Source organism: Tamandua tetradactyla, chromosome 6 (assembly GCF_023851605.1).
Source record: "Tamandua tetradactyla isolate mTamTet1 chromosome 6, mTamTet1.pri, whole genome shotgun sequence".
NCBI lineage: Eukaryota > Metazoa > Chordata > Mammalia > Pilosa > Myrmecophagidae > Tamandua > Tamandua tetradactyla.
Genome location: NC_135332.1, coordinates 161403513 through 161426599, shown reverse-complemented (window position 1 = coordinate 161426599; position 23087 = coordinate 161403513). Strand labels below are relative to the sequence as shown.

Genomic DNA, 23087 nt, shown 5'->3' with positions numbered 1-23087 from the left:
GTGGCTTCACAACAGTTCTCTCTGATCCCTGCCCTCCCTGGCTCAGGAAATGTGTTTCTTTCTCCCCCTGCTTAGCCCTGAGACTTTCTCATATACCATCAACTGTCACAGGGCTGCTGACAACCAGAGTAAAGCAGCCTTAATTCTATGGATTATTTTCCACTGTCAGCTTTAAAAAAAAAAAAAGAAGATGGAGGAAAAAAAAAAAAAAAGTCTGCCCAGGCTCTCCTTGAACAAGGGTAAAGAATCAAAGGCACAAAGAGACAATTTCAGAAAGATCTGGGGGCAATCAGCCGGTGTGAAAAGGTCTGTAATCTCGGGTTCACATTAGTGTCCAAATGTTAAACAAACAGATGGCTTGTCTTGTGGATGTTGATTAGTTTCAGGGCTCTGTTTTGTGCCATGTTTGAAAAGAGCTGCTGCTGAGAGCAGAATGGATGTTGTGCTTTCACCCTGCAGTCACGGCCGAGGCCCCTTATCCAGGTCAAGTGTGCTAACCTGGCTCTTCAAAGAGGGGAGTGGCGGTGGACGGTCCGTTTTCAGTCTTCCCGCAGTCTTACAGATATCCACTCTGTAGCCACAATAACACTGCACGAGCTACCGAAACACTGAAGCTCATCATTTTGGCCTGGAATGATATGAACCCAGGCTGGCAGTGTTTATTATTTCCCCATAACCAGCAGCCCGCATTGGCAGTGAGGGCTGTCTTTGATGAATGCCATATAAGCCACAAATTAATTGTTTAATTAAATAAACATAATTTGTAGGATAGGTGAAAATCTTTCAAAAATAGGAGGGGGGATAATAAAACATGAACTTGTTGGAGAGATAGAGAGAAATATTCTCCTATAACTTGATAGAGTATTTCTGCATTTAGGCTGTAAAAACTATCTCAGGAGGTTTCTGCAAAGAGAAATGCCAGAACTTTCTTTTAGGAGGACAGGGAGGTGACTGGTCCAAACGAACCCCCTCCAATATGCTTAAAAGGTCAAACTGGGGCTCCGTCACAGCTGCCTGGCTCCCAGTCAGAACACCAAAAGGAGAAAATTTTGCATTTGGAAGAAGAAAAAGGATGAAGAAGAGAAAACTGTCGATAGGGAAATTAGTTCCTGGCAGCCTGCGAAGTGTTAAATCCCCTCCTGGATTCTCTGGCTCTTATTTGTTTAATGCATCTTGCTGATGGAGCCATAAGGAGCCCAGCAGAAGCAGCAGGCGATCGCCAGCTGGTCCTGAGGCGGAGGGACACTTCCCACCACAAGATGGCAGCACAAGCCTGCGTTTCAAACAAATGGCCCCCTTTCCTGTTACTGCTATTTTTTCGTCAAAAGATTTTGTTTTTCGGGGGTCGGGGTCGGGTGGGGGTTGGTTTGGGTTTTTAATGTTTGTTTGTTTGTTGTTCCTTTGGCTTTTCATTTTAACCAATTATGTTCTTTTTTTATAATTGTTTATTAATCAAAGAAAAATTACAAGAAAGAAATGCAAACATCCTTAATATATGCTCATTCCGTTCTACATATATAATCAGTAATTCATAATATCGTCACATAGTTGCATATTCATCATCATGATAATTTCTTAGAACATTTGCATCATTTCAGAAAAATAAAAAGACAACAGAAAAATAAAACGAAAACAGAAAAAGAAAAAAAATAATTTCACATACCATACCCCTTATCCCTCCCTTTCATTGATAACTAGCATTTCAAACTGAATTTATTTTAACATTTGTTCCCCCTATTATTTATTTTTATTCCGTATGTTCTATTTATCTGTCGACAAGGTAGATAAAAGGAGCATCAGACACAAGGTTTTCACAATCACACAGTCACATTGTGAAAGCTATATCATTATTCAATCATCCTCAAGAAACATGGCTACTGGAACACAGCTCTACATTTTCAGGCAGTTCCCTCCAGCCTCTCCATTACATCTTGACTAACAAGGTGATATCTACTTAATGCGTAAGAATAACCTCCAGGATAACCTCTTGACTCTGGAATCTCACGATCATTGACACTTTGTCTCATTTCACTCTTCCCCCTTTTGGTCGAGAATTTTCCCTCAATCCCTTGATGCTGGGTCTGAGCTCATTTGGGAGTTTTTCTCAATCCCTTGATGCTGAGTCTCAGCTCATTCTAGGATTTCTGTCCCACGTTGCCAGGAAGGTCCACACCCCTGGGAGTCATGTCCCACGTAGAGAGGGGGAGGGTGGTGAGCTTGCTTGTTATATTGGCTGGAGACTAACCAATTGTGTTCTTTCTTGTTTCCAAAAGGACAGAAATAGGTTTCTTCTTTCCCTCTAATTGATTTAAAGTTTCCTTTTGTTCAAGTTCTGCTAAAAAGTGGAGAGGGCCATGTTTCTCATGGGTTGACTTGAGACATACTACGTGGGCCAAACAATTATACCCCAAAGACAACCTTATTCTCTGAAAAAAACGCTCTCTCAGGATCTTCTGGAGCAATGCATGATGACATTACCCCACCAACACTCCTGCTCACACACTCTTGGGGAGCTGCTATCCCCCTGGGGGATGGTTTGGCCTCCTATTCCAAACCTAACTGTTCTTTTATTGAACAAGAATTGCCTGCGGTTACTCATCATTTCAGGCCGGTCTGCATATGTTAAAAGGTGATAAATTTAACCTTTAACTTCCAGGCTGCCTGACTGTATGCTCAGTTGCCTTTTCTCACACACTAACATCTCCTAAGGACAAACAGCCTCAAAGATGTACTCAGCTGGGTTCTCAATAAATATTTCTGTGGCCTTCCATCCATGCTGACTCCCTATTGTGTACAACAACCGCCCCCCAAACAAAGGTGAGTCCTTGGCACCTCCCTCTGGCTTCAGGCCTCTGCGTATGCTGCTACCCACTGCCCAAAGCACTCTTTGCCCATCTCTTCACTTGGTTCATGTCACTACATCCTTCAGTTCCCCATCTAAGGGTCATATCCTTTGGTAGCCTTGCCAATTGTCAGGGCCAAGTCCACATAAGATGCCCCTCACATGTCTCCCCAAACACCCTAAAGTATCCTCGTTTCAGTCCTTCTAACACTGTACTGTAACCACCAATTGATGCGTCAGTGTCCCCACGAAGACTGTGAGCTCCTCTGGGGAAGGGTCTCCATCTGACTTCATCTCTCCCTCAGCCCCCAGTAGGAAGTGCCCAACCTATATTTATTGAATGAAGTGACTGTAGAACTCAAAACCATGCTGAAGTCGCTGAACAAATGACCTTTTCACACAGCACACTAAGGATTCAAACTATTATTTCTCAAGAATCTCATTCGCTTGAATTTCAATATACTATTTTCCACAGAAGAAAAAAAAGAGAAATAGAATTATAAGCAGCAAATGTGAAAAAGTAATCCAAACTCCGAGAAACTCATGGGAATGGGTCATAATATCATCTATATTATAGTTTTTCCACAAGGGGAAAAAACATCTGGGTATCAAAGCTTCCAGGACCAAGTTTAAATACCTCTGCTCAGTTTTCTAGATACATGCCAGTCCCTTCTCACTTTCATGACTTATTCTGACCACCTGATTTAGAACGACTTCCCTGGCGTGTAATTTCCACTTATGTGATTTCCACTCAGCCTCGCAAATACACAGAAGTTCTCTCTGGGCCAAAAAGCTTCCCCAGACCATTGCAGAATGAACGTGTCAATTCTCCCATCTCTGAAGTCCTATAGTTCTGAGAGTCTGCAGCCAGTGACCATGATTCCTGAAGACGAAATCACAACTAGGCAAGATGGATTATGCTAGAATCCCAGATAATCCAGATCTGTGCTAGTTTGAAGGATAAACAATAGCTCCTGCTTATTCTCTAATTATTTCCTACCTATAAACATATCCTCCCCAAGTATAAAATAAGCTACTCAAAGAAAGCTCTGTATTATATGCCTTTGATATCCTGCAGGGTTTCTGGTATGATGCTAATTGTAGAGTAGACACTCCATAAATTGATTCAACATATCAGGCCACTCTATACATTTATCGATTACTACTGAAAAATTAACACCAAAAAACCCCTACAATTATGTAGCTTATTCTAAGTCACAGTAGCCTTAGCAGAAAAGAATTGAACCTAAGAATCCAAAAAGCCCCAGGCCTCTGTTCCTGATACCAAGAGAAACTCCAGTTAACATTTTAATAGGGATTCCTTGTTTCTCAAAGGTCAACACTCAAAGCATGACTTTAAAAGCAAGGAATGAAACAGCACTGGATTCCATGGAAGCAGACAAGACAGCACCTGAGAATACATTTCTCCATCACTGCCCCACCTCACACGTACACGTACATTTTTCAACATCTGCAAAATTCTGTCTGATTTAGGAATTGGCTAAACAGCACTGTTTGTTAGTGGTATAGTCACTTAATTATATTCCGTTTCCTGAGCTTTCAACCAAAGGGCAACATAAAGTGCTGACTGTATTTCCAGATAGTTCACAGATTACAAACCTAATGTTTTCTACAGTTTCCACACCAAAATCAGAAGACCTAAAAGATGTCTGATATGGTTAATACATTTATTGGCATTAGGCATCATTATTTTATTGCTGGCATCAGGTGACATCATTTTTCATAATGACACTATAATTGCCTTCCAATGTTATAAAAGGTGAAATTCATTCTGAGGGAAATTAAAGAGAACATGGCAAAGCTTCAGTCAAAAGGGGAATAAATGATACAGATGATAAAAATATACTGACTTTACATTTCTGTCCATAAACCAAGAGTGAAACTACAGAGAATGAGGCTTTATATGAAGGCTGTAATAGCCTGAAATTAGTTTAGTCATCCCTCTAATCTGATTTTTTCATGGTGTGGAACTATTAATTGGGAAATCTGTTGTCCTTCATTGGCCAATATTTCAGCTGTCTACTCTCTGAATGAAAATACTAAAGGGGGCTGGAAGTGGGGGTGAGAAGATACTAATGAAAACGTATCTTCTAATGGGAGATGGCAGAAGCAATGCACTGCTCCCTAAAGACCTCTGTGATATAAAGCAAAGCCCTTGGCTCAAACCACTTAGGCCCTCATCTGCCAAACTTCAGTGATCTTCAAGGACAAATACTAGAATTCATCACATATAAATTCCTTTTTCAACCAGCCAAGATGGTGAAGCCTGGATAAGTGCTTAGGAATTCCTCTCTACTCTGTTATGTGTCAGTGCTCCTTCCTCCCCAAGCCCCACCTCAACACGGGCCCCACTAGAAATTCCTTCTGCTGTCAAGAGCCTTAGAAAACCTTTACACTATTTATTTTTCCATGGATTCACTGTGTTTTGGAAGGTTCACAGAAGCTGAGTGCATAGTTTCAAGGCAATAAAACAGAACAAATGGCAAACCTTTCAGTTTGGCACCATGGAATTTAGCATGCATCTGTGCATTCCTCTCTCTGGGGCTGGAAACGTCTCACATCTGGTCCTCCGTTGATGTCCTCGGGTAACTGGTCCTTTGATTCCTTCATGGGAGAAAGCCATGAAGCACAAAGGGAACATCATAAGCAAGCGCTTCTCAACTTTAAAGTGAATAGATATCACCTGGGGCCTGATCAATAGCCTTGATTCTGTTTCAGAGGGTCTATCGTAGGGCCTGAGAGTCTACATTTCCGCACAAGCTCCCCGATGATGCTAACGGTGTAAAATGTGGTCCACCCACCACACTTTGAAGAGAAAGGGGTTAGATGAGCCACTAGAGTAGATCGCATTTTGCACTTGCCTTATTAAAACAAATTGGAAATGAGTCTAATTCACAGTGTTTATGAAAATAAAGTAAGTCTCTTCCATTTTGGTCCAGCATTTACTAAGGGTTTAATTAACCCAGAGAATGGTTACTTAATCATTAAGTTAAGCCTTCTTACATTCTCAGTTCCTAACTGAATATTTTGCTTCCTTGTTCAAAGTAGCTCGTGCCGATTTTTATCCTGCAGTTATATTACAAAGCTCATCCTAACTAAGTCCCAGTCAGTTTCAGGAATGTCGCTGAAGCCCATGTGTATGAGGCACAAGGATTACGCAGTGCAGAACTTTGCACGGCCTGCTTTATTTCCTTCATCCAAAAGGAATGTCGTGTTCAGTTCCAACCCAGATGTCATTTGGGGTGATATTATATAGAAATTCCAGTAATTAAACTCACTAAACTACGAGCAGCTGGTGTGAACCCTTTTGTTAGGTCAACATTTGCTTCCTTCTCCTGTATGAGAAGATATCTAAGAGCTCCTCTGTGTTCTGAATTTGTTACAAGTTCTCAGGAAAATGACCTCTGAAGACACACGCTCAGCAGGCCACCATGATCAGAAAGGGGTTTGGGTATGTCTGTGTGCAATGTCCATGGGCATCTGCACACACACAAGCTATATGAGACAGAAAAAGAGTAGGGTAAAACCTGAATTTCAGATGTTCGTGCAGAAATTTGAGCATCATTACCTAAGGGAAGCACCCTTCCCAGGGAGAAAAAATAATTTACCCAAAGTAAAAACAGTCCAGAGAGAATCAGGAAAAACCCAAAATCTATGAAAAAATTATATTGGAGACTCTGCCCTGCATCGGATACCACTTAAAAATGGTTAATTACCAAGCACCTAGTACTATATGCACACTAGTAATACCAGTGTAAAAGAGCCAAAGAATAGACTGTAAAAGAGCCAAAGAATAGAGAGGTCCACACTCTAATGCAGCTAATATCTATAATACTCACTGGTGCCTTCCACTACGGATACAACCCTGGCCATCAAGGAACTTCTTGGGTAGAGAATATCCTTGAAGTCCTCACAGTGCCTTCTCCTGTCCTCAGAGAGACTAAAGCTCAGTTAGGGAGGCAACTTCAAGCAACCAGAACAAAGTGCCGAACACGTGTGGGGTGGTTGCAGTGATTAAATGATCTGCTATCTGTTAGTTTAAGACCATCTAATTGGCTGCAAAGGGAAACTGTTTTAAAGAAGAGAAATGCAGAAAGAGAAACATGAAGATCAATTGGGACTATTAAAATGAGCACTTTCATGGAACATTGCACCTTCACAAACAAGGTTGATGGAAAGAATAACTTCCTACCATCTCTCTGGAGTGCAATTTTACTACACCTGTCCCAGATTTAAATTTAAATACCTTTTGACCCTTCAGCTTTTAGGAATTTTTCCTACAGCAATACATATGTGTACAGTGATCTAAGGACAAAGATATTCACTGTAGCACTGTCGGCAGTGTGGTGGCAAAAGACTGAAAAACTAATGTGTGTTGTTTCAGGAATGGTTAAATGAGTTCTGGTATGTTCATCCAATAAAAGACTATGCAGCCAAGAAAGAGAAGGAAACCAATTTCCAGATCCAGTGTTAAATCGAAAAGAAATCAAGGTGCAGTACAGTGGATGCCACTGAGGGTTTCTGTATAACTAATTATATGTCAATAGAGCCCCTTTTAAATGGAGAAAAATAATCTAGAAACAATCGTTGCCTTTGGGAAAGGAAACCAAGGGGCTAAAATAGAGCCTTAAGCTATCACTGAAACTTTCTTGTATCTTTTTCATTTTTTATGTTAGTTCTTAAGAGAAAATTCATAAAATTACTGCTTAGAAAAGCAAAATAGCTTAAGGATATCTGGATGCTACAATAGGCACTGAATTGGGCTGCAATCACTCCAACCCTTCAGTCACCATTTCTTAGCGTTCTGCCTCAGGATGGCAGTCTAATTCTTCCATTTTTTAAAATGACCTCAACCAAATTTAATTTGGATTTCCTCTGAGTGTTCTCTGGCTTCACCTGCAACATCTGATCCACAGTGAATTCAATTACTAAGAAGCTACTCCTCCAGAAGGAAGGAGTTTGGTTTTGTTATATTTAATCCACCTGACCTTTTTCTTTTCTAACTTGATCTCCTTTCAACTCTCACCAGCACCATCTTGACCAGCATGCACAAGCTGAAGTGAGGTTTTCCCCTGACCAGCTTGATGGATGGGTGGCCAGTTTCCAGAACCTTCCCACGGCTGAGGAACACCATCTGGACACACCTTAGACATAGATGCCTTTTCTCATTATGCTAAGCTGGGTTTTTGTTTTATTCCTATCATAACCTCCAGTTCTACATAGTCTTCTATATACCTATGGGTTTTTTTTTCCTCAAAAGATCATTTTCTTCCAACACAATGTTGTGGAGATAACTACATGGTCAGAGTGGGCTCCTCTGTGTTAGGTGGGGTGATGGAGACCGGAGCCACATTTCTGGTCTTTTCTCCCACTGCCCACCTGCCTCTTGCTCTCCACTCGGAGTGACTGTACCCCCAATTCAGCACCTGCTGTAGTATCCAAATATCCACGGACAGATTTCGAAGCATCACCAAAGGATGCACAGGGTTCCACAGTTAGAGCCTGAAGACCAACCTCCTAGAGCAAGAAAAGGCAGCAGTAAGGGAAACAAACTCAAGCCAATATTTTCAGAAAGTGGGAAAGTTACCATAGTGAAATAAGAGAAAAAAGCAGCTCCAGATTCAGGTCTTCCAGTCTGAGCTACAGAGGATGCTAAAAATATTCAGCGCACCAGCCTTCCAGGAAAAGTGCAGCACATTAATTGCTAAAGGGCAGCACACAAATTTCTGCCTGCCAAAACACCTACTTTTTTTTTTAAGTGAGAATAAAAGGGACTTCAATTTTTTATGACTCCAACAAATTAAAACTTATCAAAAAAATGTATACATATGAAAACTGTTTTCCTGACATGACACCAATTTTTTTTTTTTAATCTGTTGGAAAGCTCTTGCTACTCTTGACCTGTTCTCTTTCTCCAGCCTCAGGCTGGGTTAAGACAGCCATGTGGCTCTCTGCCTCGGAGGACAGCTCCCTTCAGCGGCTCTAGGTAGGTGACCTTACCCATGTTGTTAAATCGCCCTGAGTCTCAGTTCCCCCATTTGTAAAATGAAATGAGGCTGGCGTTTGTGAGCAGCATGGTATAATGGTCGAGAACATGGGGTCAGAAGCTGGACTGCCTGGGTTCAAATCCCACCTCCAGCACCTTCTAAATGTTTTCTTGGGCAAATGTTAAGCTCTGCATACCTCAGTTTTCCCATCTGCAAAGTGGGGAAAATAATAACATCTACTCACAGGATTGTTATGAAAATTTAATGAGTAGTTTCTTAAAGTATTTAGGAAGCACTATATATGTCTTTGTTAAGTAAATCAATGCATAGTAGCATTATTATGTAAAATGTAAGTTACATCAGAAATAGTTAAGGGGAAATGGTACTTTTTGTGGAACAGGAGTGGGTATAGAGAGTTTGGGGAGCTGACAGTTTTCAGTACCAGCGCTTCGATCCTAGATGATGTGATTTTTTATTATTGTTCATGTGCATGCATTCCTTAAATATTTTAAATAGTTTAGAAAAATAAAATTCTTAGTACTGGATTTGAGGGATTAATTGTCACTTAATTTCACTGACTATGTTCACTCTCTCATAAAATGGGGATAATAGCCTCATTCACTGTTCCTTTCCAGTATCTTTTTATTTCCAGAAAGAAACACTGTTTCTGAAGAATATGGGGCAACTAGCTGTATGACTTTAGAAAGTCATGTGATTGTTTTCAGCCTTACTTTCATCAGGATTGCATTAGAAGACCTCCTAAATTCTTTCCCTCAATAAGGTCGATGCATGATAATTTGTTACTTTTAATTTTTTCTTTTAGCTGAGAACAATTCAAATATATTACCTCTGAGTTCTGTAGGTTAAAAGTCCTACAGACATGAGTTTCACTGATCTAAATCAAGGTGACAGCAGGATGGTGTTCCTTCGTGGAGGCTGGAGGGGAGAATTAGTTTCCTTGCCTTTTCCACCTTCTAGAAATCGATCTCATTCCCTGGCTCCTGGCCTTCTCCCATCCGGCTCCATTCAAAGCTGCTCAAGCCCATCTCATTTCACATCCCTCTGAAATCTTTGCCTCCCTCTACTACTTTTTTTTCTTTAAACCCTATTATCTTTTTAATTGAGGCGAAATTCCCATAAAATTAACCACAATCTTAAAGTAAACAATTCAATGGCATTTAGTACATTCACAATGTTACGCAACCACAACCTCTATCTAATTCAAAACTATTTTCATCACAACATAAGGGAACCTTATACCTATGAAGAAGTTGCTACCTGCTGGGGTATAAACCTAGGACTGGGATTGCTGCATCATATGGTATTTTACATTCAACTTTTTGTAGAACTGCCAAACCATCTTCCACTGCGGCTAATCCAAGTTACCTTTAACTTTAATACATCTCCAGAAAACTACACTCCCTCCCTTTCTTGTGAAATCTGTCTGCATGCACTGCCTGGGATTGTGGGGGCCCCTTGATGTTCACTAGAGTAGGCAGCCCAGCTAAAAAAAATTTCTGACATGTGTGAAATGGCCAGAAACTCCCAGGAGAATGGTGTGGCTTTCTAAAGAACTTTAGTAATTTAGAAATTTTGTTGAAATTTCCCTATGACAGATATCTGCTCAAAATGTTAGCTAGGTGTTTTTCAAATGTGAAAGATACAGCAAGGTCAAATGACCCAACTGGTTTTCGAAAGTTCAAAAGTTGAACAATGACAATTTCAGTCTTCATAAAATATTTCTTTATACCAAACCTTTTTATTCATTTTCAGGAACCTGTAATGAGCCCACTATCTGCCTAGCACTGTGCGACTGATTAATGTAACAAGTGCTAAGAATTGGGTCTGTATAACATCTTATGGGGTAGGGGTGCAGTAGATGGAGGGGTTCGTGTACTAGAAAAGCTGAAAAATAGATTGACAGCTTTTTCAGCTAGGTCATAAAAATGAGTAAGAATGTGTTCATCAGATGGGCTGAGACGTAGAGTGCTGTGATCCAAAGTTTGGTAGCTCACAATTTTAGAACATGTATGGGGAAATTTAAATAATCAAGTGTATCTAAAGATAATAGGAGTAGAGAGATGAGTTGAGAGGTGAGGAAATTGGAAAGGGACTTAACTGTCTCATAACCAGTCAGAAAGGGAGTGATGCCTACCGACATGTGGCCGCCTCCTGGGTAGCACAGCAGCCCCCTCCTCACAACAGGAGTGCCCCATGGGCACAGCAGCCCACGCTGGCTTAGCCTTGGCCTCGAGCACTGCAGGGAAGTGGGACTTACTTTTCAGTGCATCAATTAAAAGATTTCAAGACCTCAGAATGGCATGTCTCCAATTTCTTAAAATGCATGTGTAAAAATCCTAGAAACCCCTATGGATGGCACATTCAACACATAAGCTTTGGAATTAAACAACCCTGGGTGATTACTTTTCCTAAGCATCAGTTTCTTACCTGCAAAATGGGTTTAATGATACTATCTTCATCACAGAGTTCTGAGAGAAATGTGCATAAAGTTTTTCAGAGTGCTAACTATACAGTAAGCATTTATAAATGTGACCTAATATTTTTAAAAAACAGCAGCAAGGATCCAAACTGCTTTGGTTCCTGGGGGGGACAATATGTATGTCAGCTTTCTCTTATGAAACATTTGGGTCAAGAGGGTCAGTTATAGCTTCAAAATCTTTATCACCAAAACCTGAAAAGATGGGAAAGTTTTGTTAATATGCTTGCAGGGGGATCAATGATTTCTGGTTCTTTGTAGAGCCCTAAATAGATGTCTTATCTTGAGAATTTTCCCAAAAATGTTCTTACCTGAGAAAGCACAAATTTCTGTGGTAACAGTCCCCCAAAATTCTCAGGTATGTACTTGGAAAAAAATCAAAAGTGCCTGGAGAAGAGAACTCAAGCTTTTAGATAATGGTAGCCTCTTATTGGTTGACAAAATTTCAAATATATGTCACTAGTGTTTGCTATTCAAGTCCTTGGAACTTTTCCAAAATTTGCATTCCAAGTCATGTAAATAACTCAGCAAAAGCTAAACCTACCTTGATCAGGTTCTATCCTTTCTCAGGTGAATTTAAAATTAGAAAAATGGAGATTATTCTGACATGGCTTAAAGATTTTTTTTTGAAATCTGTCACATTTAACAATTGTGGCCCCACAGAAGTTTCTTCCTTCAAGAATGAAAAAGAGAGAGACAGACCAAAGAGATCAAGTTTAGATATTGAGCATGCATTGTCTTCACTCAAAAAAGAACTGGTAAGAGCATTGGAAATGGCATTAAAATTACACAAACAGAAATGTGGGAGGTGACATAAACAGATCATGGGAATCATACCTGGAAAGTAGGAAACATGCCTGGTCAATAACCGGTAATAATTTAGAAAAGCAGAAAACACTATATATATATATTATATATATATAATATATATAACACTATATTATATATAATAACACTATATTATATATACATATATATAATTTTTTGCATACAAAGCATCTCACCATAATGGCAATTTATGACTCTTATTTCCCTAAAATCTGACAACCTATATAGCCATTGGCAATTTATTGGTGTCTAACCACATTTATTCTGATAAATGAACAACTCAGAAGAGCTTCACCATTCTGTTTTCTGCTGTTTCTAGGCTATTCTTAGGATTGTAGTCTGCAGGGAATTTCCTCTGTTCTGAAAAGGTTTGAGATCTGCACTTATTAAATGCAGCATTTTCATAAAGCTTAAAAATGAGGTATATGGTCTTTAGTTTAAAATATACATCGCAACCATTTGCAACATCCATGCTTTAAATATTGCCATTGTATTTGGAAAATCATCCCTTTTGTCTGGTCTAATAATTAGTTTCCAAGTGACTGCTCAAAGAGTGAATTTTTCTTTAATGTCAAAAACTCTGAAATTGGACTTGCTCATTTTGAATCTGCTCTCAGTGTTAGATGACTCCAAACAAACAAGAAAATTTGGTAGATTAAAAAAAAACTGCCTTAAAATTGGTTTTCCGTTCAATTCCAATAATTTGTTTGTTTATAATTACCTTTCCATTACGTTGGCTGTTTGTCTTTATGTGAGAGACAGGGAACTTCATTAGTCATCACAGTGAGCAAAGGAAGTGTGGAACTATTGATCCACTAGCAAAATTCCGGGCCACTGTGGGGGGTGTTATCATTATGGCTTGATAAATTGAAAAGTTTTCATTTTATTTCAAAGAAAGTCCAAAATTATTTAAGCAAAATAGTTTCTGTGGTTATCTTTCTATTTTGGAGAGTTTCTTGATGTTCTGACCTTGAAGATTTAACTCTGAACCTAAATTTGTGATCCCATGTAATTATCTGTAAGAAAAAGTCTATCCACTCAAAAGACTAAAAATCTACAACTGGGAGGCAAATAGGTTACCAGAATAGAGTATTGGATTCCCTGTGACAATTGCAAGGGCCTGAGGATCAAAAGTAGGCAATATATCTACCCTTTAGCCTATAGAAAGGTTCACAGTAATTAGGATAATTAAACCATTGAAGTGGCACTATCTATGCAATACCATAGTAAACAGAGAGGAATCTTGGCAGCGCCAGTGCAAACTACTTTAGAAAAATGAATATATTTTAGAATACATTGAAAAAAAAATTTTGCCCTTGCTTGGTCTTGCTGTGTGGTGCCCCTCCAAAGGGATGCATTTTTCCACCAAGACTGACTTCTTTTCTATTAGGTAATAAGGGACAAAATTAAATACTGACATTATTTGCTCAGTAAGAAGTACCGTTTCACTAGAACAGATGACAACTTGTCCTCATTATCTTTCTGGTATGTTGAGAATATCTTGACTTGTTCTTAAAAATGCCCTTTAATGTGACTCAATAATTTGATAGCCTTTATCAATTAATTGTACTTTTCATTATTTATAAACATATTTATCATTTTTGGTATATATTATACATACATATATACACATAATTATCATGTGTATATAATTTATAATCCTCCACCAGCTGATTATGAATAGGAAAGTGATTCAGAGTCTTTAGATTTCATAGGTTAGAGTTTGGAAAATTTTTTTTTTTTTTGCTTTAGCTACATGGACAACCCTCCTTAAAACAGTCTTCCTAATTTATTGCCAATTCTAAAAATAAGAAACTGAGTGTGTTGGAAAGATGCAAACACACCACATGTCAGAAAGCCCAGAATAGCATTAAAGCTAGTTTTCTAATTCCTACTTGACTTACCTAACCTGAGTTTACGTTCTCAGACATTACCCAGCAATTGTTTGGGGTCTACAGACTGTGCCCAGAAATTAGGAGCAGCATCACTGTATCTGTACTTCATAAGCTATTTTCCTTTAACCACTCTATGAAATGTCTGTTGCATTCATATTTCATGGCAGTGGTCTAAGGTTGATCAGCTAACTTTTGGTATCACTACTTAAATTTCTTATCTTGATTTTGCTTTTGTGCCTACTAATAGCTTAGCATATAGCAATGATTTTTAATACCAGATCAGACAAAAATCTTGTGCTCAAAGAAATCACGTCATCTAAAATAAATGTTCTTTCCCTCTTCTTCTGCATTCCTTTTCCTCCAACACCAACAAATCAAATGATAGCTAACTAACAGGTCATATCCTTCAAGACCAAAACATTTCTAAGAAAGGTTTTTACTTATGTGCTGGTTTGAAAGGAAGTATGCCCCCTAGGAAAGACATGTTTTAATCAAAATCCCATTTCATAAAGCTAGAATAATCCCTATTCGATATTGTATGTTTGAATCTGTGATCATCTCTATGGATGATGTGATTTAGTTAAGAGTGGCTATTAAGCTGGATTAGGTGACAACATGTCTACACTCATTTGGGTGGGTCTTGATTGGTTTATTGGCGTCCTATAAAAGAGGACACATTTTGGAGAATGGGAGATTCAGAGAGAGCAGAGAAGAAAGACATAGCCACGAGAAGCAGAGTCCACCAGCCAGCGACCTTTGGAGATGAAAAAGGAAAAATGACTCCCGGGGAGCTTCATGAAACAGGAAGCCAGGAGAAGAAGCTAGCAGATGATGCTGTGTTCGCCGTGTGCCCTTCCAGATGAGAGAGGAACCCTGGCCGTGTTCACCATGTGCCTTTCCAGATGAGAGAGAAATTCTGACCATGTTCACCATGTGCCCTTCCAGATGAAAGAGAAACCATGAACTTCATCGGGCTTCTTGAACCAAGGCATCTTTCCCTGGATGGATGCCTTTGATTGGACAGCTCTATAGACTTGTTTTAATTGGGGCATTTTCTCGGTCTTAGAACTGTAAACTAGCAACTTATTAAATCCCCCTTTTTAAAAGCCATTCTGTTTCTGGTATATTGCATTCTGGCAGCTAGCAAACTAGAACAACTTCCTTGAGAAAAGGAAAGGAATCATTTGCCAGGCCCTGTTTTAAATTGTTTTATATACATCTTATTTAAGCTCAGGATAACCCAAAGAAGTATCTTATAGAGGAAGAAGTGCAGGCTCAGAGAACTTGAGGGACATGGACAAATCACAACACGAATGAAGGAGCCAGGATTTAATCCCAATTCTATACAACTCCAAAGACACTACTCTTTAGCATAGTTTACACCTTCTTCAAAGACGGGTGCCAGGGAGCAGCATGGTGGGTGGACATTAGGAAGGAAAGAAAAACCTATAAAGAAATGAGAATTGTATTACCTTGTCCTTGAAGCAGAGAAGAAAGGTGGGACCACAGTGAGAAGGAACAATGCAGATCAGCACCTGATGCAGGATTCTGTCCACATTTCACTGTTTTCCTCTACAGCACTGTCATTAATTTCTTCACTTCATACCAACTGATTTGGTACCTAGTCCTTGTACTGTCCAAGTCACCAATATAAAAGAATGAACAAGAGTCTCTATTCTGAAAAGCCAAAATATAAACAAAATAATTGGGTTGTCTAGATTGAATTTGGATTTAGACCCAAAGAATGGGAAGCAAATAGCCATGGGAAGAATTTCCTAGGCAGGGAGAATAGTAAATGCAAAGGCCCTGAGGCAGGAAAGAGCTTAACTTTGCAAGAAGCCTAAAAGCACCCTTCTGAGCCACAGGAAGGGTGACTGGAGGTGGTGTTGGAGAGGTGGGCGGGGCTGATTGTCTTCTACTGTCTACTTTCTGTCAACAGCCAAGCAGAAGCCCTATCAAGTTGGATGATGTCCCCAATCAGGAAACACCATATTTTCATTTTCAGTATCCTGCAGGATAGAGTCTTCAGTAACCACTATGAGTGCTACTCCGTGATAATGCCTCCCATTTTTATGGGGTTTGCAATTTACAGTGGATTTTCAAGTACCTTTTTTCTTCCTCACCACCAGAATGTTTAGTGTAGTCTAGTGTTGAAGTGCATGAACTGTGGAGTCAGGGACACCTGGACACAAAGTTCTGCTCCTTGACTACTGTGTGACCTCAGACAAGTCAATAACCTCTCTGGACCCAGGTTCTGTGTTGTATAAGGGAGGCAGCTGGTTCACTATATTCTGAGGGGATTTAGCAAGATAAAGTATCTGAATTGCATAGCATAAGGTCTGGAATGTAGCAAGTCCTCAAGGACATACATGTTTTGACCATTTTTATCCCCATTTTACAGACAGGGGAACAAAGAATCAAAGAGATTAAGTGACTTGTCTAAGATCACACATTTAGGTGGGGCTAGAACTAAAACATTGGATACTTCATCTAAGTGCTTTATTTCCTCTACAGTAGTGAATCACTGCAAAATGAAAGGAGGTTAATAAACCTGCTTCTGCCCTCCAGGAAGAGGTATCATGTACAGGAAGAAAAGGGAGAGTGGGATTAGTTTGAGCATTGATCTAAAAAATCGTACACAAGAATTTCTTACGGGCATACTTGCTTTCCATTAAGCTTTTCTCTTGGCAGTCTCCACTGAGCAAAAGAAGGGAAAAAAATATCCTGCCCTATACTTTCTTAAAAGGAAAAAAACAAATGGAAGTTTGATGAAATTGTGGGTGCTTTTGATTTAACTTTATCTATCACCCTAAAATGTGCCCGTATGGAAGATAAATAGTGTTATTACATCCCGTGCTTAGTAACAAGTCCCAAAAATGCTGACAAATCACTAATCCCTAGAAAATATATGGAAGTTAATTATAGCGGAAGCGCACAGAAGTCAGCCAGGAGATTGCAATCAACGAAAGCCACAGAATGAACACTGTTCTTTGCTGTGAAGGGGACAAGCAGTCTTCTCTCCTTGTCCTCCTCCTGCCTCCCCCTTCTGCATTGCCTCTAACTCCTAAAGTGCAATTCCATGCAAAGAACAAACGGACTGTAACCCTGAGAAGGAAAGGAAACATTCTTATCGCCTTATGCCCAGAATAAAACCTTGAAAGCCCTGAGACTTCAAATGAGCGGGTGCTATCGCGGTAACCTTAAGCCTGAGGCCACTCACTGGCATTTTCTAGAGAGACTCGTCCATCAGCTGGGTATTCAGCAGCATTGCATCATACCCTGATTTGTGATACAGACTGGGTGCCATTAGCTGTGGAAGCCACCAGAAGTTTAGGCAGGTACAGGCTGTTACTAAAGCCTGATTAAGAAGGTGAGGTAAGAGAAGGGCTATGGTTCTGGTGAAAAAGATAAGATTTTCTGCCCTGGAGAGAAAAGAGTGATCATTCCTAGATCTAAGTAAAAGTATGAACCAAGATAATGTGAATGGAACTGGGAAGTAGGTATATTCATTTGGCTGTCTGTGTCCCCAGATCACTATTCATTCATTCAAAATATATTTTATTACATGTTTATCTGTGCAAGGGATAAAATCTTTCCCAACATGCATTCCACATAATATTAGTCATTTGAAAAATTCTTATGTTATTAATTATTGAAATTTTGTAATATTTAAAATAAATTTGGAAATGCTGACTACTCTAATTCCCTTCAGAAGACTCACTATGCATAAAAATTCTAAGTTCTGCAAAAAACAAATTTTGTTTAACCTACCATTTCTCAAACTTATTGCTTACAACCACTCTCCTCCTTTTCAACTAAACTTTTGAACTACTTAAGGAGCTAGTGTTGCATGAAGCACGGTTTAGTTAAAGGCCACAAATCTTCAGCTAATCCATCTCAACTTTATTTTTTAAATGTTCTGAATTACCAAGTTACTTTTAAAGATTTCTGACATTATTTTCATGTTGAAGTACAAAGAAGTGAGGTGTTCATTTTAGCACTTAGCTTTTGTGCTAATTTGAAACGGTTATGTAACCCCAGAAGAGCCATGTTCTTTCTATCCTGATTCAATATTGTAGGGTGGAACTTTTGATAAAGTGGCTTCCATGGAAATGTGTCGCTACCCATTCAAGACGGCCTTAATCCACTTACTGGAGTCCTTTAAGAGGGAAGCATTTTGGAAAAAGCTCAGAGCCAAAACACAGAGATGCAGAGATGCAGAAAGAAAACACTCCCAGGGATGCTGTTTGAAACCAAAAGCCACAAAACCAGCAAACACCAGCCACGTGCCTTCCCAGCTGACAGAGGTGTTCTGGGCGCCATTAACCCGTCTTCAGTCAAGGAATCTTTCTCTGGATGCCTTACTTTGGACATATTTATGGCCTTAGAACTGTAAACTTGTAACTTAATAAATCCCCTTTATAAAAGCCAACTCATTTCTGGTATATTGCATGCCAGCAGCATTAGCAAACTAAAACAGCTCTTGGTTTAAAATAGGCCAAATAATTATAATAATAATAATAATATAGCTAAAATTGCCACAAGAATATAATCAGAATGAAAAAAAGATCTAATAATATTATTTCTCAAGACTGTTTCCCTTTAGGAAATATCTTTTGTTTTTGCAGACTAGTATGGGGTGGGAGGGGTGGCACTACAAAAAGTCTTTCTCACTGAAAACCATATCTGAATAGTCTTTTTGGATAAACATTACCTACCCCATAGCAAAGAAACTGATTATTTAAAAAATATTTATACTGGTCAACTGCACATGATTGAAAATTCTGTGATTCCATTATTAGGTCAGTGCAGGTTTTGTTAGTGGCTGCTCTTTTACCTGATGCCTACTATAGCTAGAAAGTGGAAGAAATATTTTTAAATACACCAGCTATTGATCCAATCTGGCAGTCTCAACCAAAAGCAGAAACTGAAAACCCCCTGGAAACACGGTGAGACTTTTTCAGGTTGCCTAGAATGATAATGTTTCTGTTTTAAACGATAGTATATAAAATCAGCTCCTCCTGGTTTATCATAGAATCCAGTAGGGCTCTCTGAGTTTTATAAGAGGGGCATTATTTGTTCTAATCATCTTCTTTCCCTGTTTTACATTTGCTCATCATCTAGGCAGCATGATAAGTAGAAGGTTCTCATTAAAATCTATTTCAATAACCACTCTTTCCCTTATGATTAGTGTTTTTGTGACCTGTTTAAGAAATCTTTTCCTATCCCAGAGTCATGAATGTATTAATTTACAGAAGCTTTATATTTTTTAAACTTTTATATTTCAAGCAACAATTTCTACAGTCAAGATTCCATTTTTCAATTTGGCTAACCAAATGATCCATTACCTTTCTTAAAAAGATCGTTTTTTCCTCTCTGCTCTACAGTGTCACCTCTGAAATAATCAAATGTCTATATATGTGTGGGTTTAATTCAGTTCCATTGATTAATCAGTATATCTTTACATCAACACCATATTGTTTTCATTGTTATTCTTTTACAGTGTCTTAAAATGGTTGGGTAAGTCCCACAGCTTCGTTCTTCCGCAAGATGGCCTTGAATTTCGTTGACCTTTTGCATTTCCATATAGACTTTAGAATCAGCTTGTCAATTTCCACCAAAATAATCCTTTTAAAATCTTGCTTGGAGTTTTACTGGCAATGCACTAAACATGTAGGTCAGTTTGGTGAGAAATGACATGTTTACAATATGAATCTTTCAATCCATGAGCATTGTTCTTTGCTCCCTATTAGGGTATTCTTTCAATTCTCTTAATAAAATTTTGCAGTTTTTGTGTAAGGAACTCTGTGGCTAGTGAGAAGATCCTGCAGTATATCCAATGACAACACTTTTTATAAAAACATGATAAATTTGGGAGAAAATTACAAAAATATTTAAGTGAATTTGAGGTGATCTAAAACATAGTCACTAAAAAAAAAGAAAGAAAAGTTATGAAACCTTTCTGTCTCAAAATTTTCTAGAGGAGAAGTAAGGATCCTAAAATTTGAAAGGTTGGCTGTCTTTCCTCTAGATCAAGAGACAGCAAACATTTTTGGAGAGGGCCATATGGTAAATGTTTTGGATTTTGAGGGCCAAGAAGCAAAAATGAGGCTATTATGCAGACTCTTACATAACTATTTGAAAGTTAACCATTTAAAAATATAAAAACCATTCTTAGCTCTTGGGTAGCTGGCTAGATTTGACCAACGGGTCAAAGTTCACCAACCCCTCCTCAAGATTTAAATGGCTTTAAGATTTTAAACTTTTAAACTTGACTTTCTACTGTCCTTTTTTTGGCCGGAAGGAGGATAATTTGATCTCAGCAATTAACTATTGCTAAGATACAAGGAGATTTTAGAGAGGGTCTTTAAATTTCCAACAATAGGGACTAGACTGCAGTCTTTGAGGATTAAAACTTCCTAGTAGCACCTGAAGCCCTTTAATAAGCAGCAAGTCTGCACTCTGGGCCTTTTAAAATCTATTTTAAAAATGGATGAATGAACCAACTACAATGAACAAATTCTGAGCATGAAAGTTGAGTACACAGGTTATCAGGAGATAGAAAAGGAGGACAGTTTGGACGCTTGATCCTGAATGAGTACAGAACATTCAACAGGATTGTAAAGATCTGGAAATGGATAGCTCAATACTATGTGGTGGCTGCACAAAGATGTAAGTATACAGAACAAAGCTGAAGGTGACTATAGTTGAAAGAGGAAGGCTGGGGCATGTAATACAACAGTAGGAAAGACAGAAGATAAAAACTAGGACTGTATAACATAGCAAAACCTAGAGTGGACGATGATGGTGATTAACTGTACAAACAGTTAAAAGTTTTTACTTGAGGGAGAGTAAGTGAAGGCCACCATTGTAAGGTGTTAAAAAAGGGATGGTATATGGAAAAATACAATTTATGCAAACTAGTGTGTATAATTAACATTAACATTGTAGTGGACTTTCAGTAATTGTAACAAAGGCAATCTATCAAAGTTAAATGTCAATAATGAGGGAGATGTAACAGAGGGATATGGGATTCTTATTGTTGGGTCTCTTTTTTCCTCTTTTTCTTTTTCTTTTCTCCTCTTCTTCTCTCATGTGAAAGAACTGGAAATGTTGTTATATAGGTTGTCATGGCGAATGTATAACTATGTGATTATATCTAAAAGATAACTATGTGATTATACTGTAGGGACATAGAATGGTGCAGCCCCTCTGGAAGGCAGTGTGCTGGTTCCATAGCAGACTAAATATAGGATTGACTCATGATCCTACAACCCCATTAATAGAAAAAGCCTTGGAAGAACTGAAAACTGGGACTCGAATAGGCAGCTGCACACTGGTGTTTATGGTGATATTCTTCATGATTTGCAATGGATAAAGATGGCCTAAGGGTACACTGACTGATGAATGGAAAAGTGAACCGTGGTGTATTCATACAAAGGCATAATGAGTGGCTGAAGGAAGGAATGATATTGTGTGACATGCAACTGGGAGAGAATCAACCTTGAAGACATTATGTTGAGTGAAATATGCCAAAAAAAATATGGATAAATAATTTATGGTTTCACTAATATAAGCTAACTATAATGAGCAACCTCTGAGAACTGAATTAGAGTGCCTAGGTTATCGTGGGATGGAAAGTGGGCAGAGATTGGGCAACTGATGATTAAGAAGTATGGAATGTCCAAATAAGGCTCACTGTAAAGGTTCCTGGATTGTATAAGCTCTTTCAGTGGTCAAATCTATTTCTGAGTTTTAACTGTTATTCTAAATACTGACATGCTGCACTCTTTGTGTATAACCTGGTAGTTCCCTGGGACACTGGGTATCTTTGGGACACCTGAGACTTCAGAATCAGAGTTTTGCATCTCTGAAAGGCAGCATTACTCCATACAGCAACTGTTAAAGAACTGAAAAATAGATCAAACTCCAATTAGAAATGTGTATGTAGTAGATCCCGTTAGGACTAAGGTAAATCAGAATACAGGGTAAAGAATGATATCGTCCATATTTTAAAACTTCAACCTCTGTGGGACAACCAAAGGAAGAGATGTTTACTTGGACCAAAATTAAAATTTTCTGTAGCACACTATCTAAAATAACCTGTCTGGTCAGTTTAAACAAACTAATTACATGTAACCTAGAATAGGGAATGAGATATTATTATTCTATATAGGTTTATGTAACACCCGAATACATTCCAGAGTATTTGGGGGCAGAAAATTTAAAAATATTTGCAAAGCCCTCTTGAGGAACTGGGGGGAAATGTGGATCTATTAAGCTTCTGCATCTGGGGAAATTCTGATAATCTCTCAGGCATTAAGGACTCTCAATTTAATAAGCCAGGTCCTGAGATTGAGGTCGCCCTTATGAAACTTATTTATGTAATGGCAAAGCTAGGCCTGCATGTAATTATGCCTTCGAGTCACTCCCAGAGAGTATTTTTTTTGTGTGGTTGAAATGTGGCCTCTCTCATTTAAGTCCACTCTGCAAATAAACTCAGTACCCTAACCCCTATGCAGGACATGACTCCCAGATGTGTAAGTCTCCTTGGCAATGTGGGGCATGACTCCTAGGAACGAGCCTGGCACTGACATCATAAGATTGAGAATAACCAAAAGGAGGAAAAGAAATGGAACACAATAAAGCTTCAGGGGCTAAGAGATTTCAAATAGAGTAGAGAGATCATTTTGGAGTTTACTCATGAAAATTGTAGCCATATATTTCAAACTAACACAGTATGCCATGCCCCAACCAACAGTATTCCTGAAAACCCTAGGGAGTGCCCTGGGCTCTATCTAAGTCTCTGTAAAAGTTTTTCTTAATAAGTTTATTTTCCCAAATCTTAAGGCCTCCAGATTGATCATAGGCCAGATATTTCCTGGTTCATTCCTCCATCCCAGAAAGTCAACACTCCTTTCCAGCATGAAGAAGTTAAAACGGTCATGGCCCAGACATCCCTGAAGATTGAGAGAATAATCAAATGAGAGGAAGGAGGTATAACTGAGAAATTAGAA

At 38.8% G+C, this 23087-nt stretch overlaps 1 long non-coding RNA gene across 4 annotated transcripts in view; it reads right to left on the bottom strand.

Annotated features, from left to right (window-relative positions):
• The window catches only part of LOC143688977 (uncharacterized), a 194603-nt gene that overhangs the window by 71826 nt on the left and 99690 nt on the right, over positions 1–23087 (bottom strand). For all 4 annotated transcript variants that reach the window (XR_013178426.1, XR_013178423.1, XR_013178424.1 and 1 more), the window contains one exon: positions 5352–5467. This is a non-coding gene — a long non-coding RNA (uncharacterized LOC143688977). The remainder of the gene's footprint in view (positions 1–5351; positions 5468–23087) is intronic.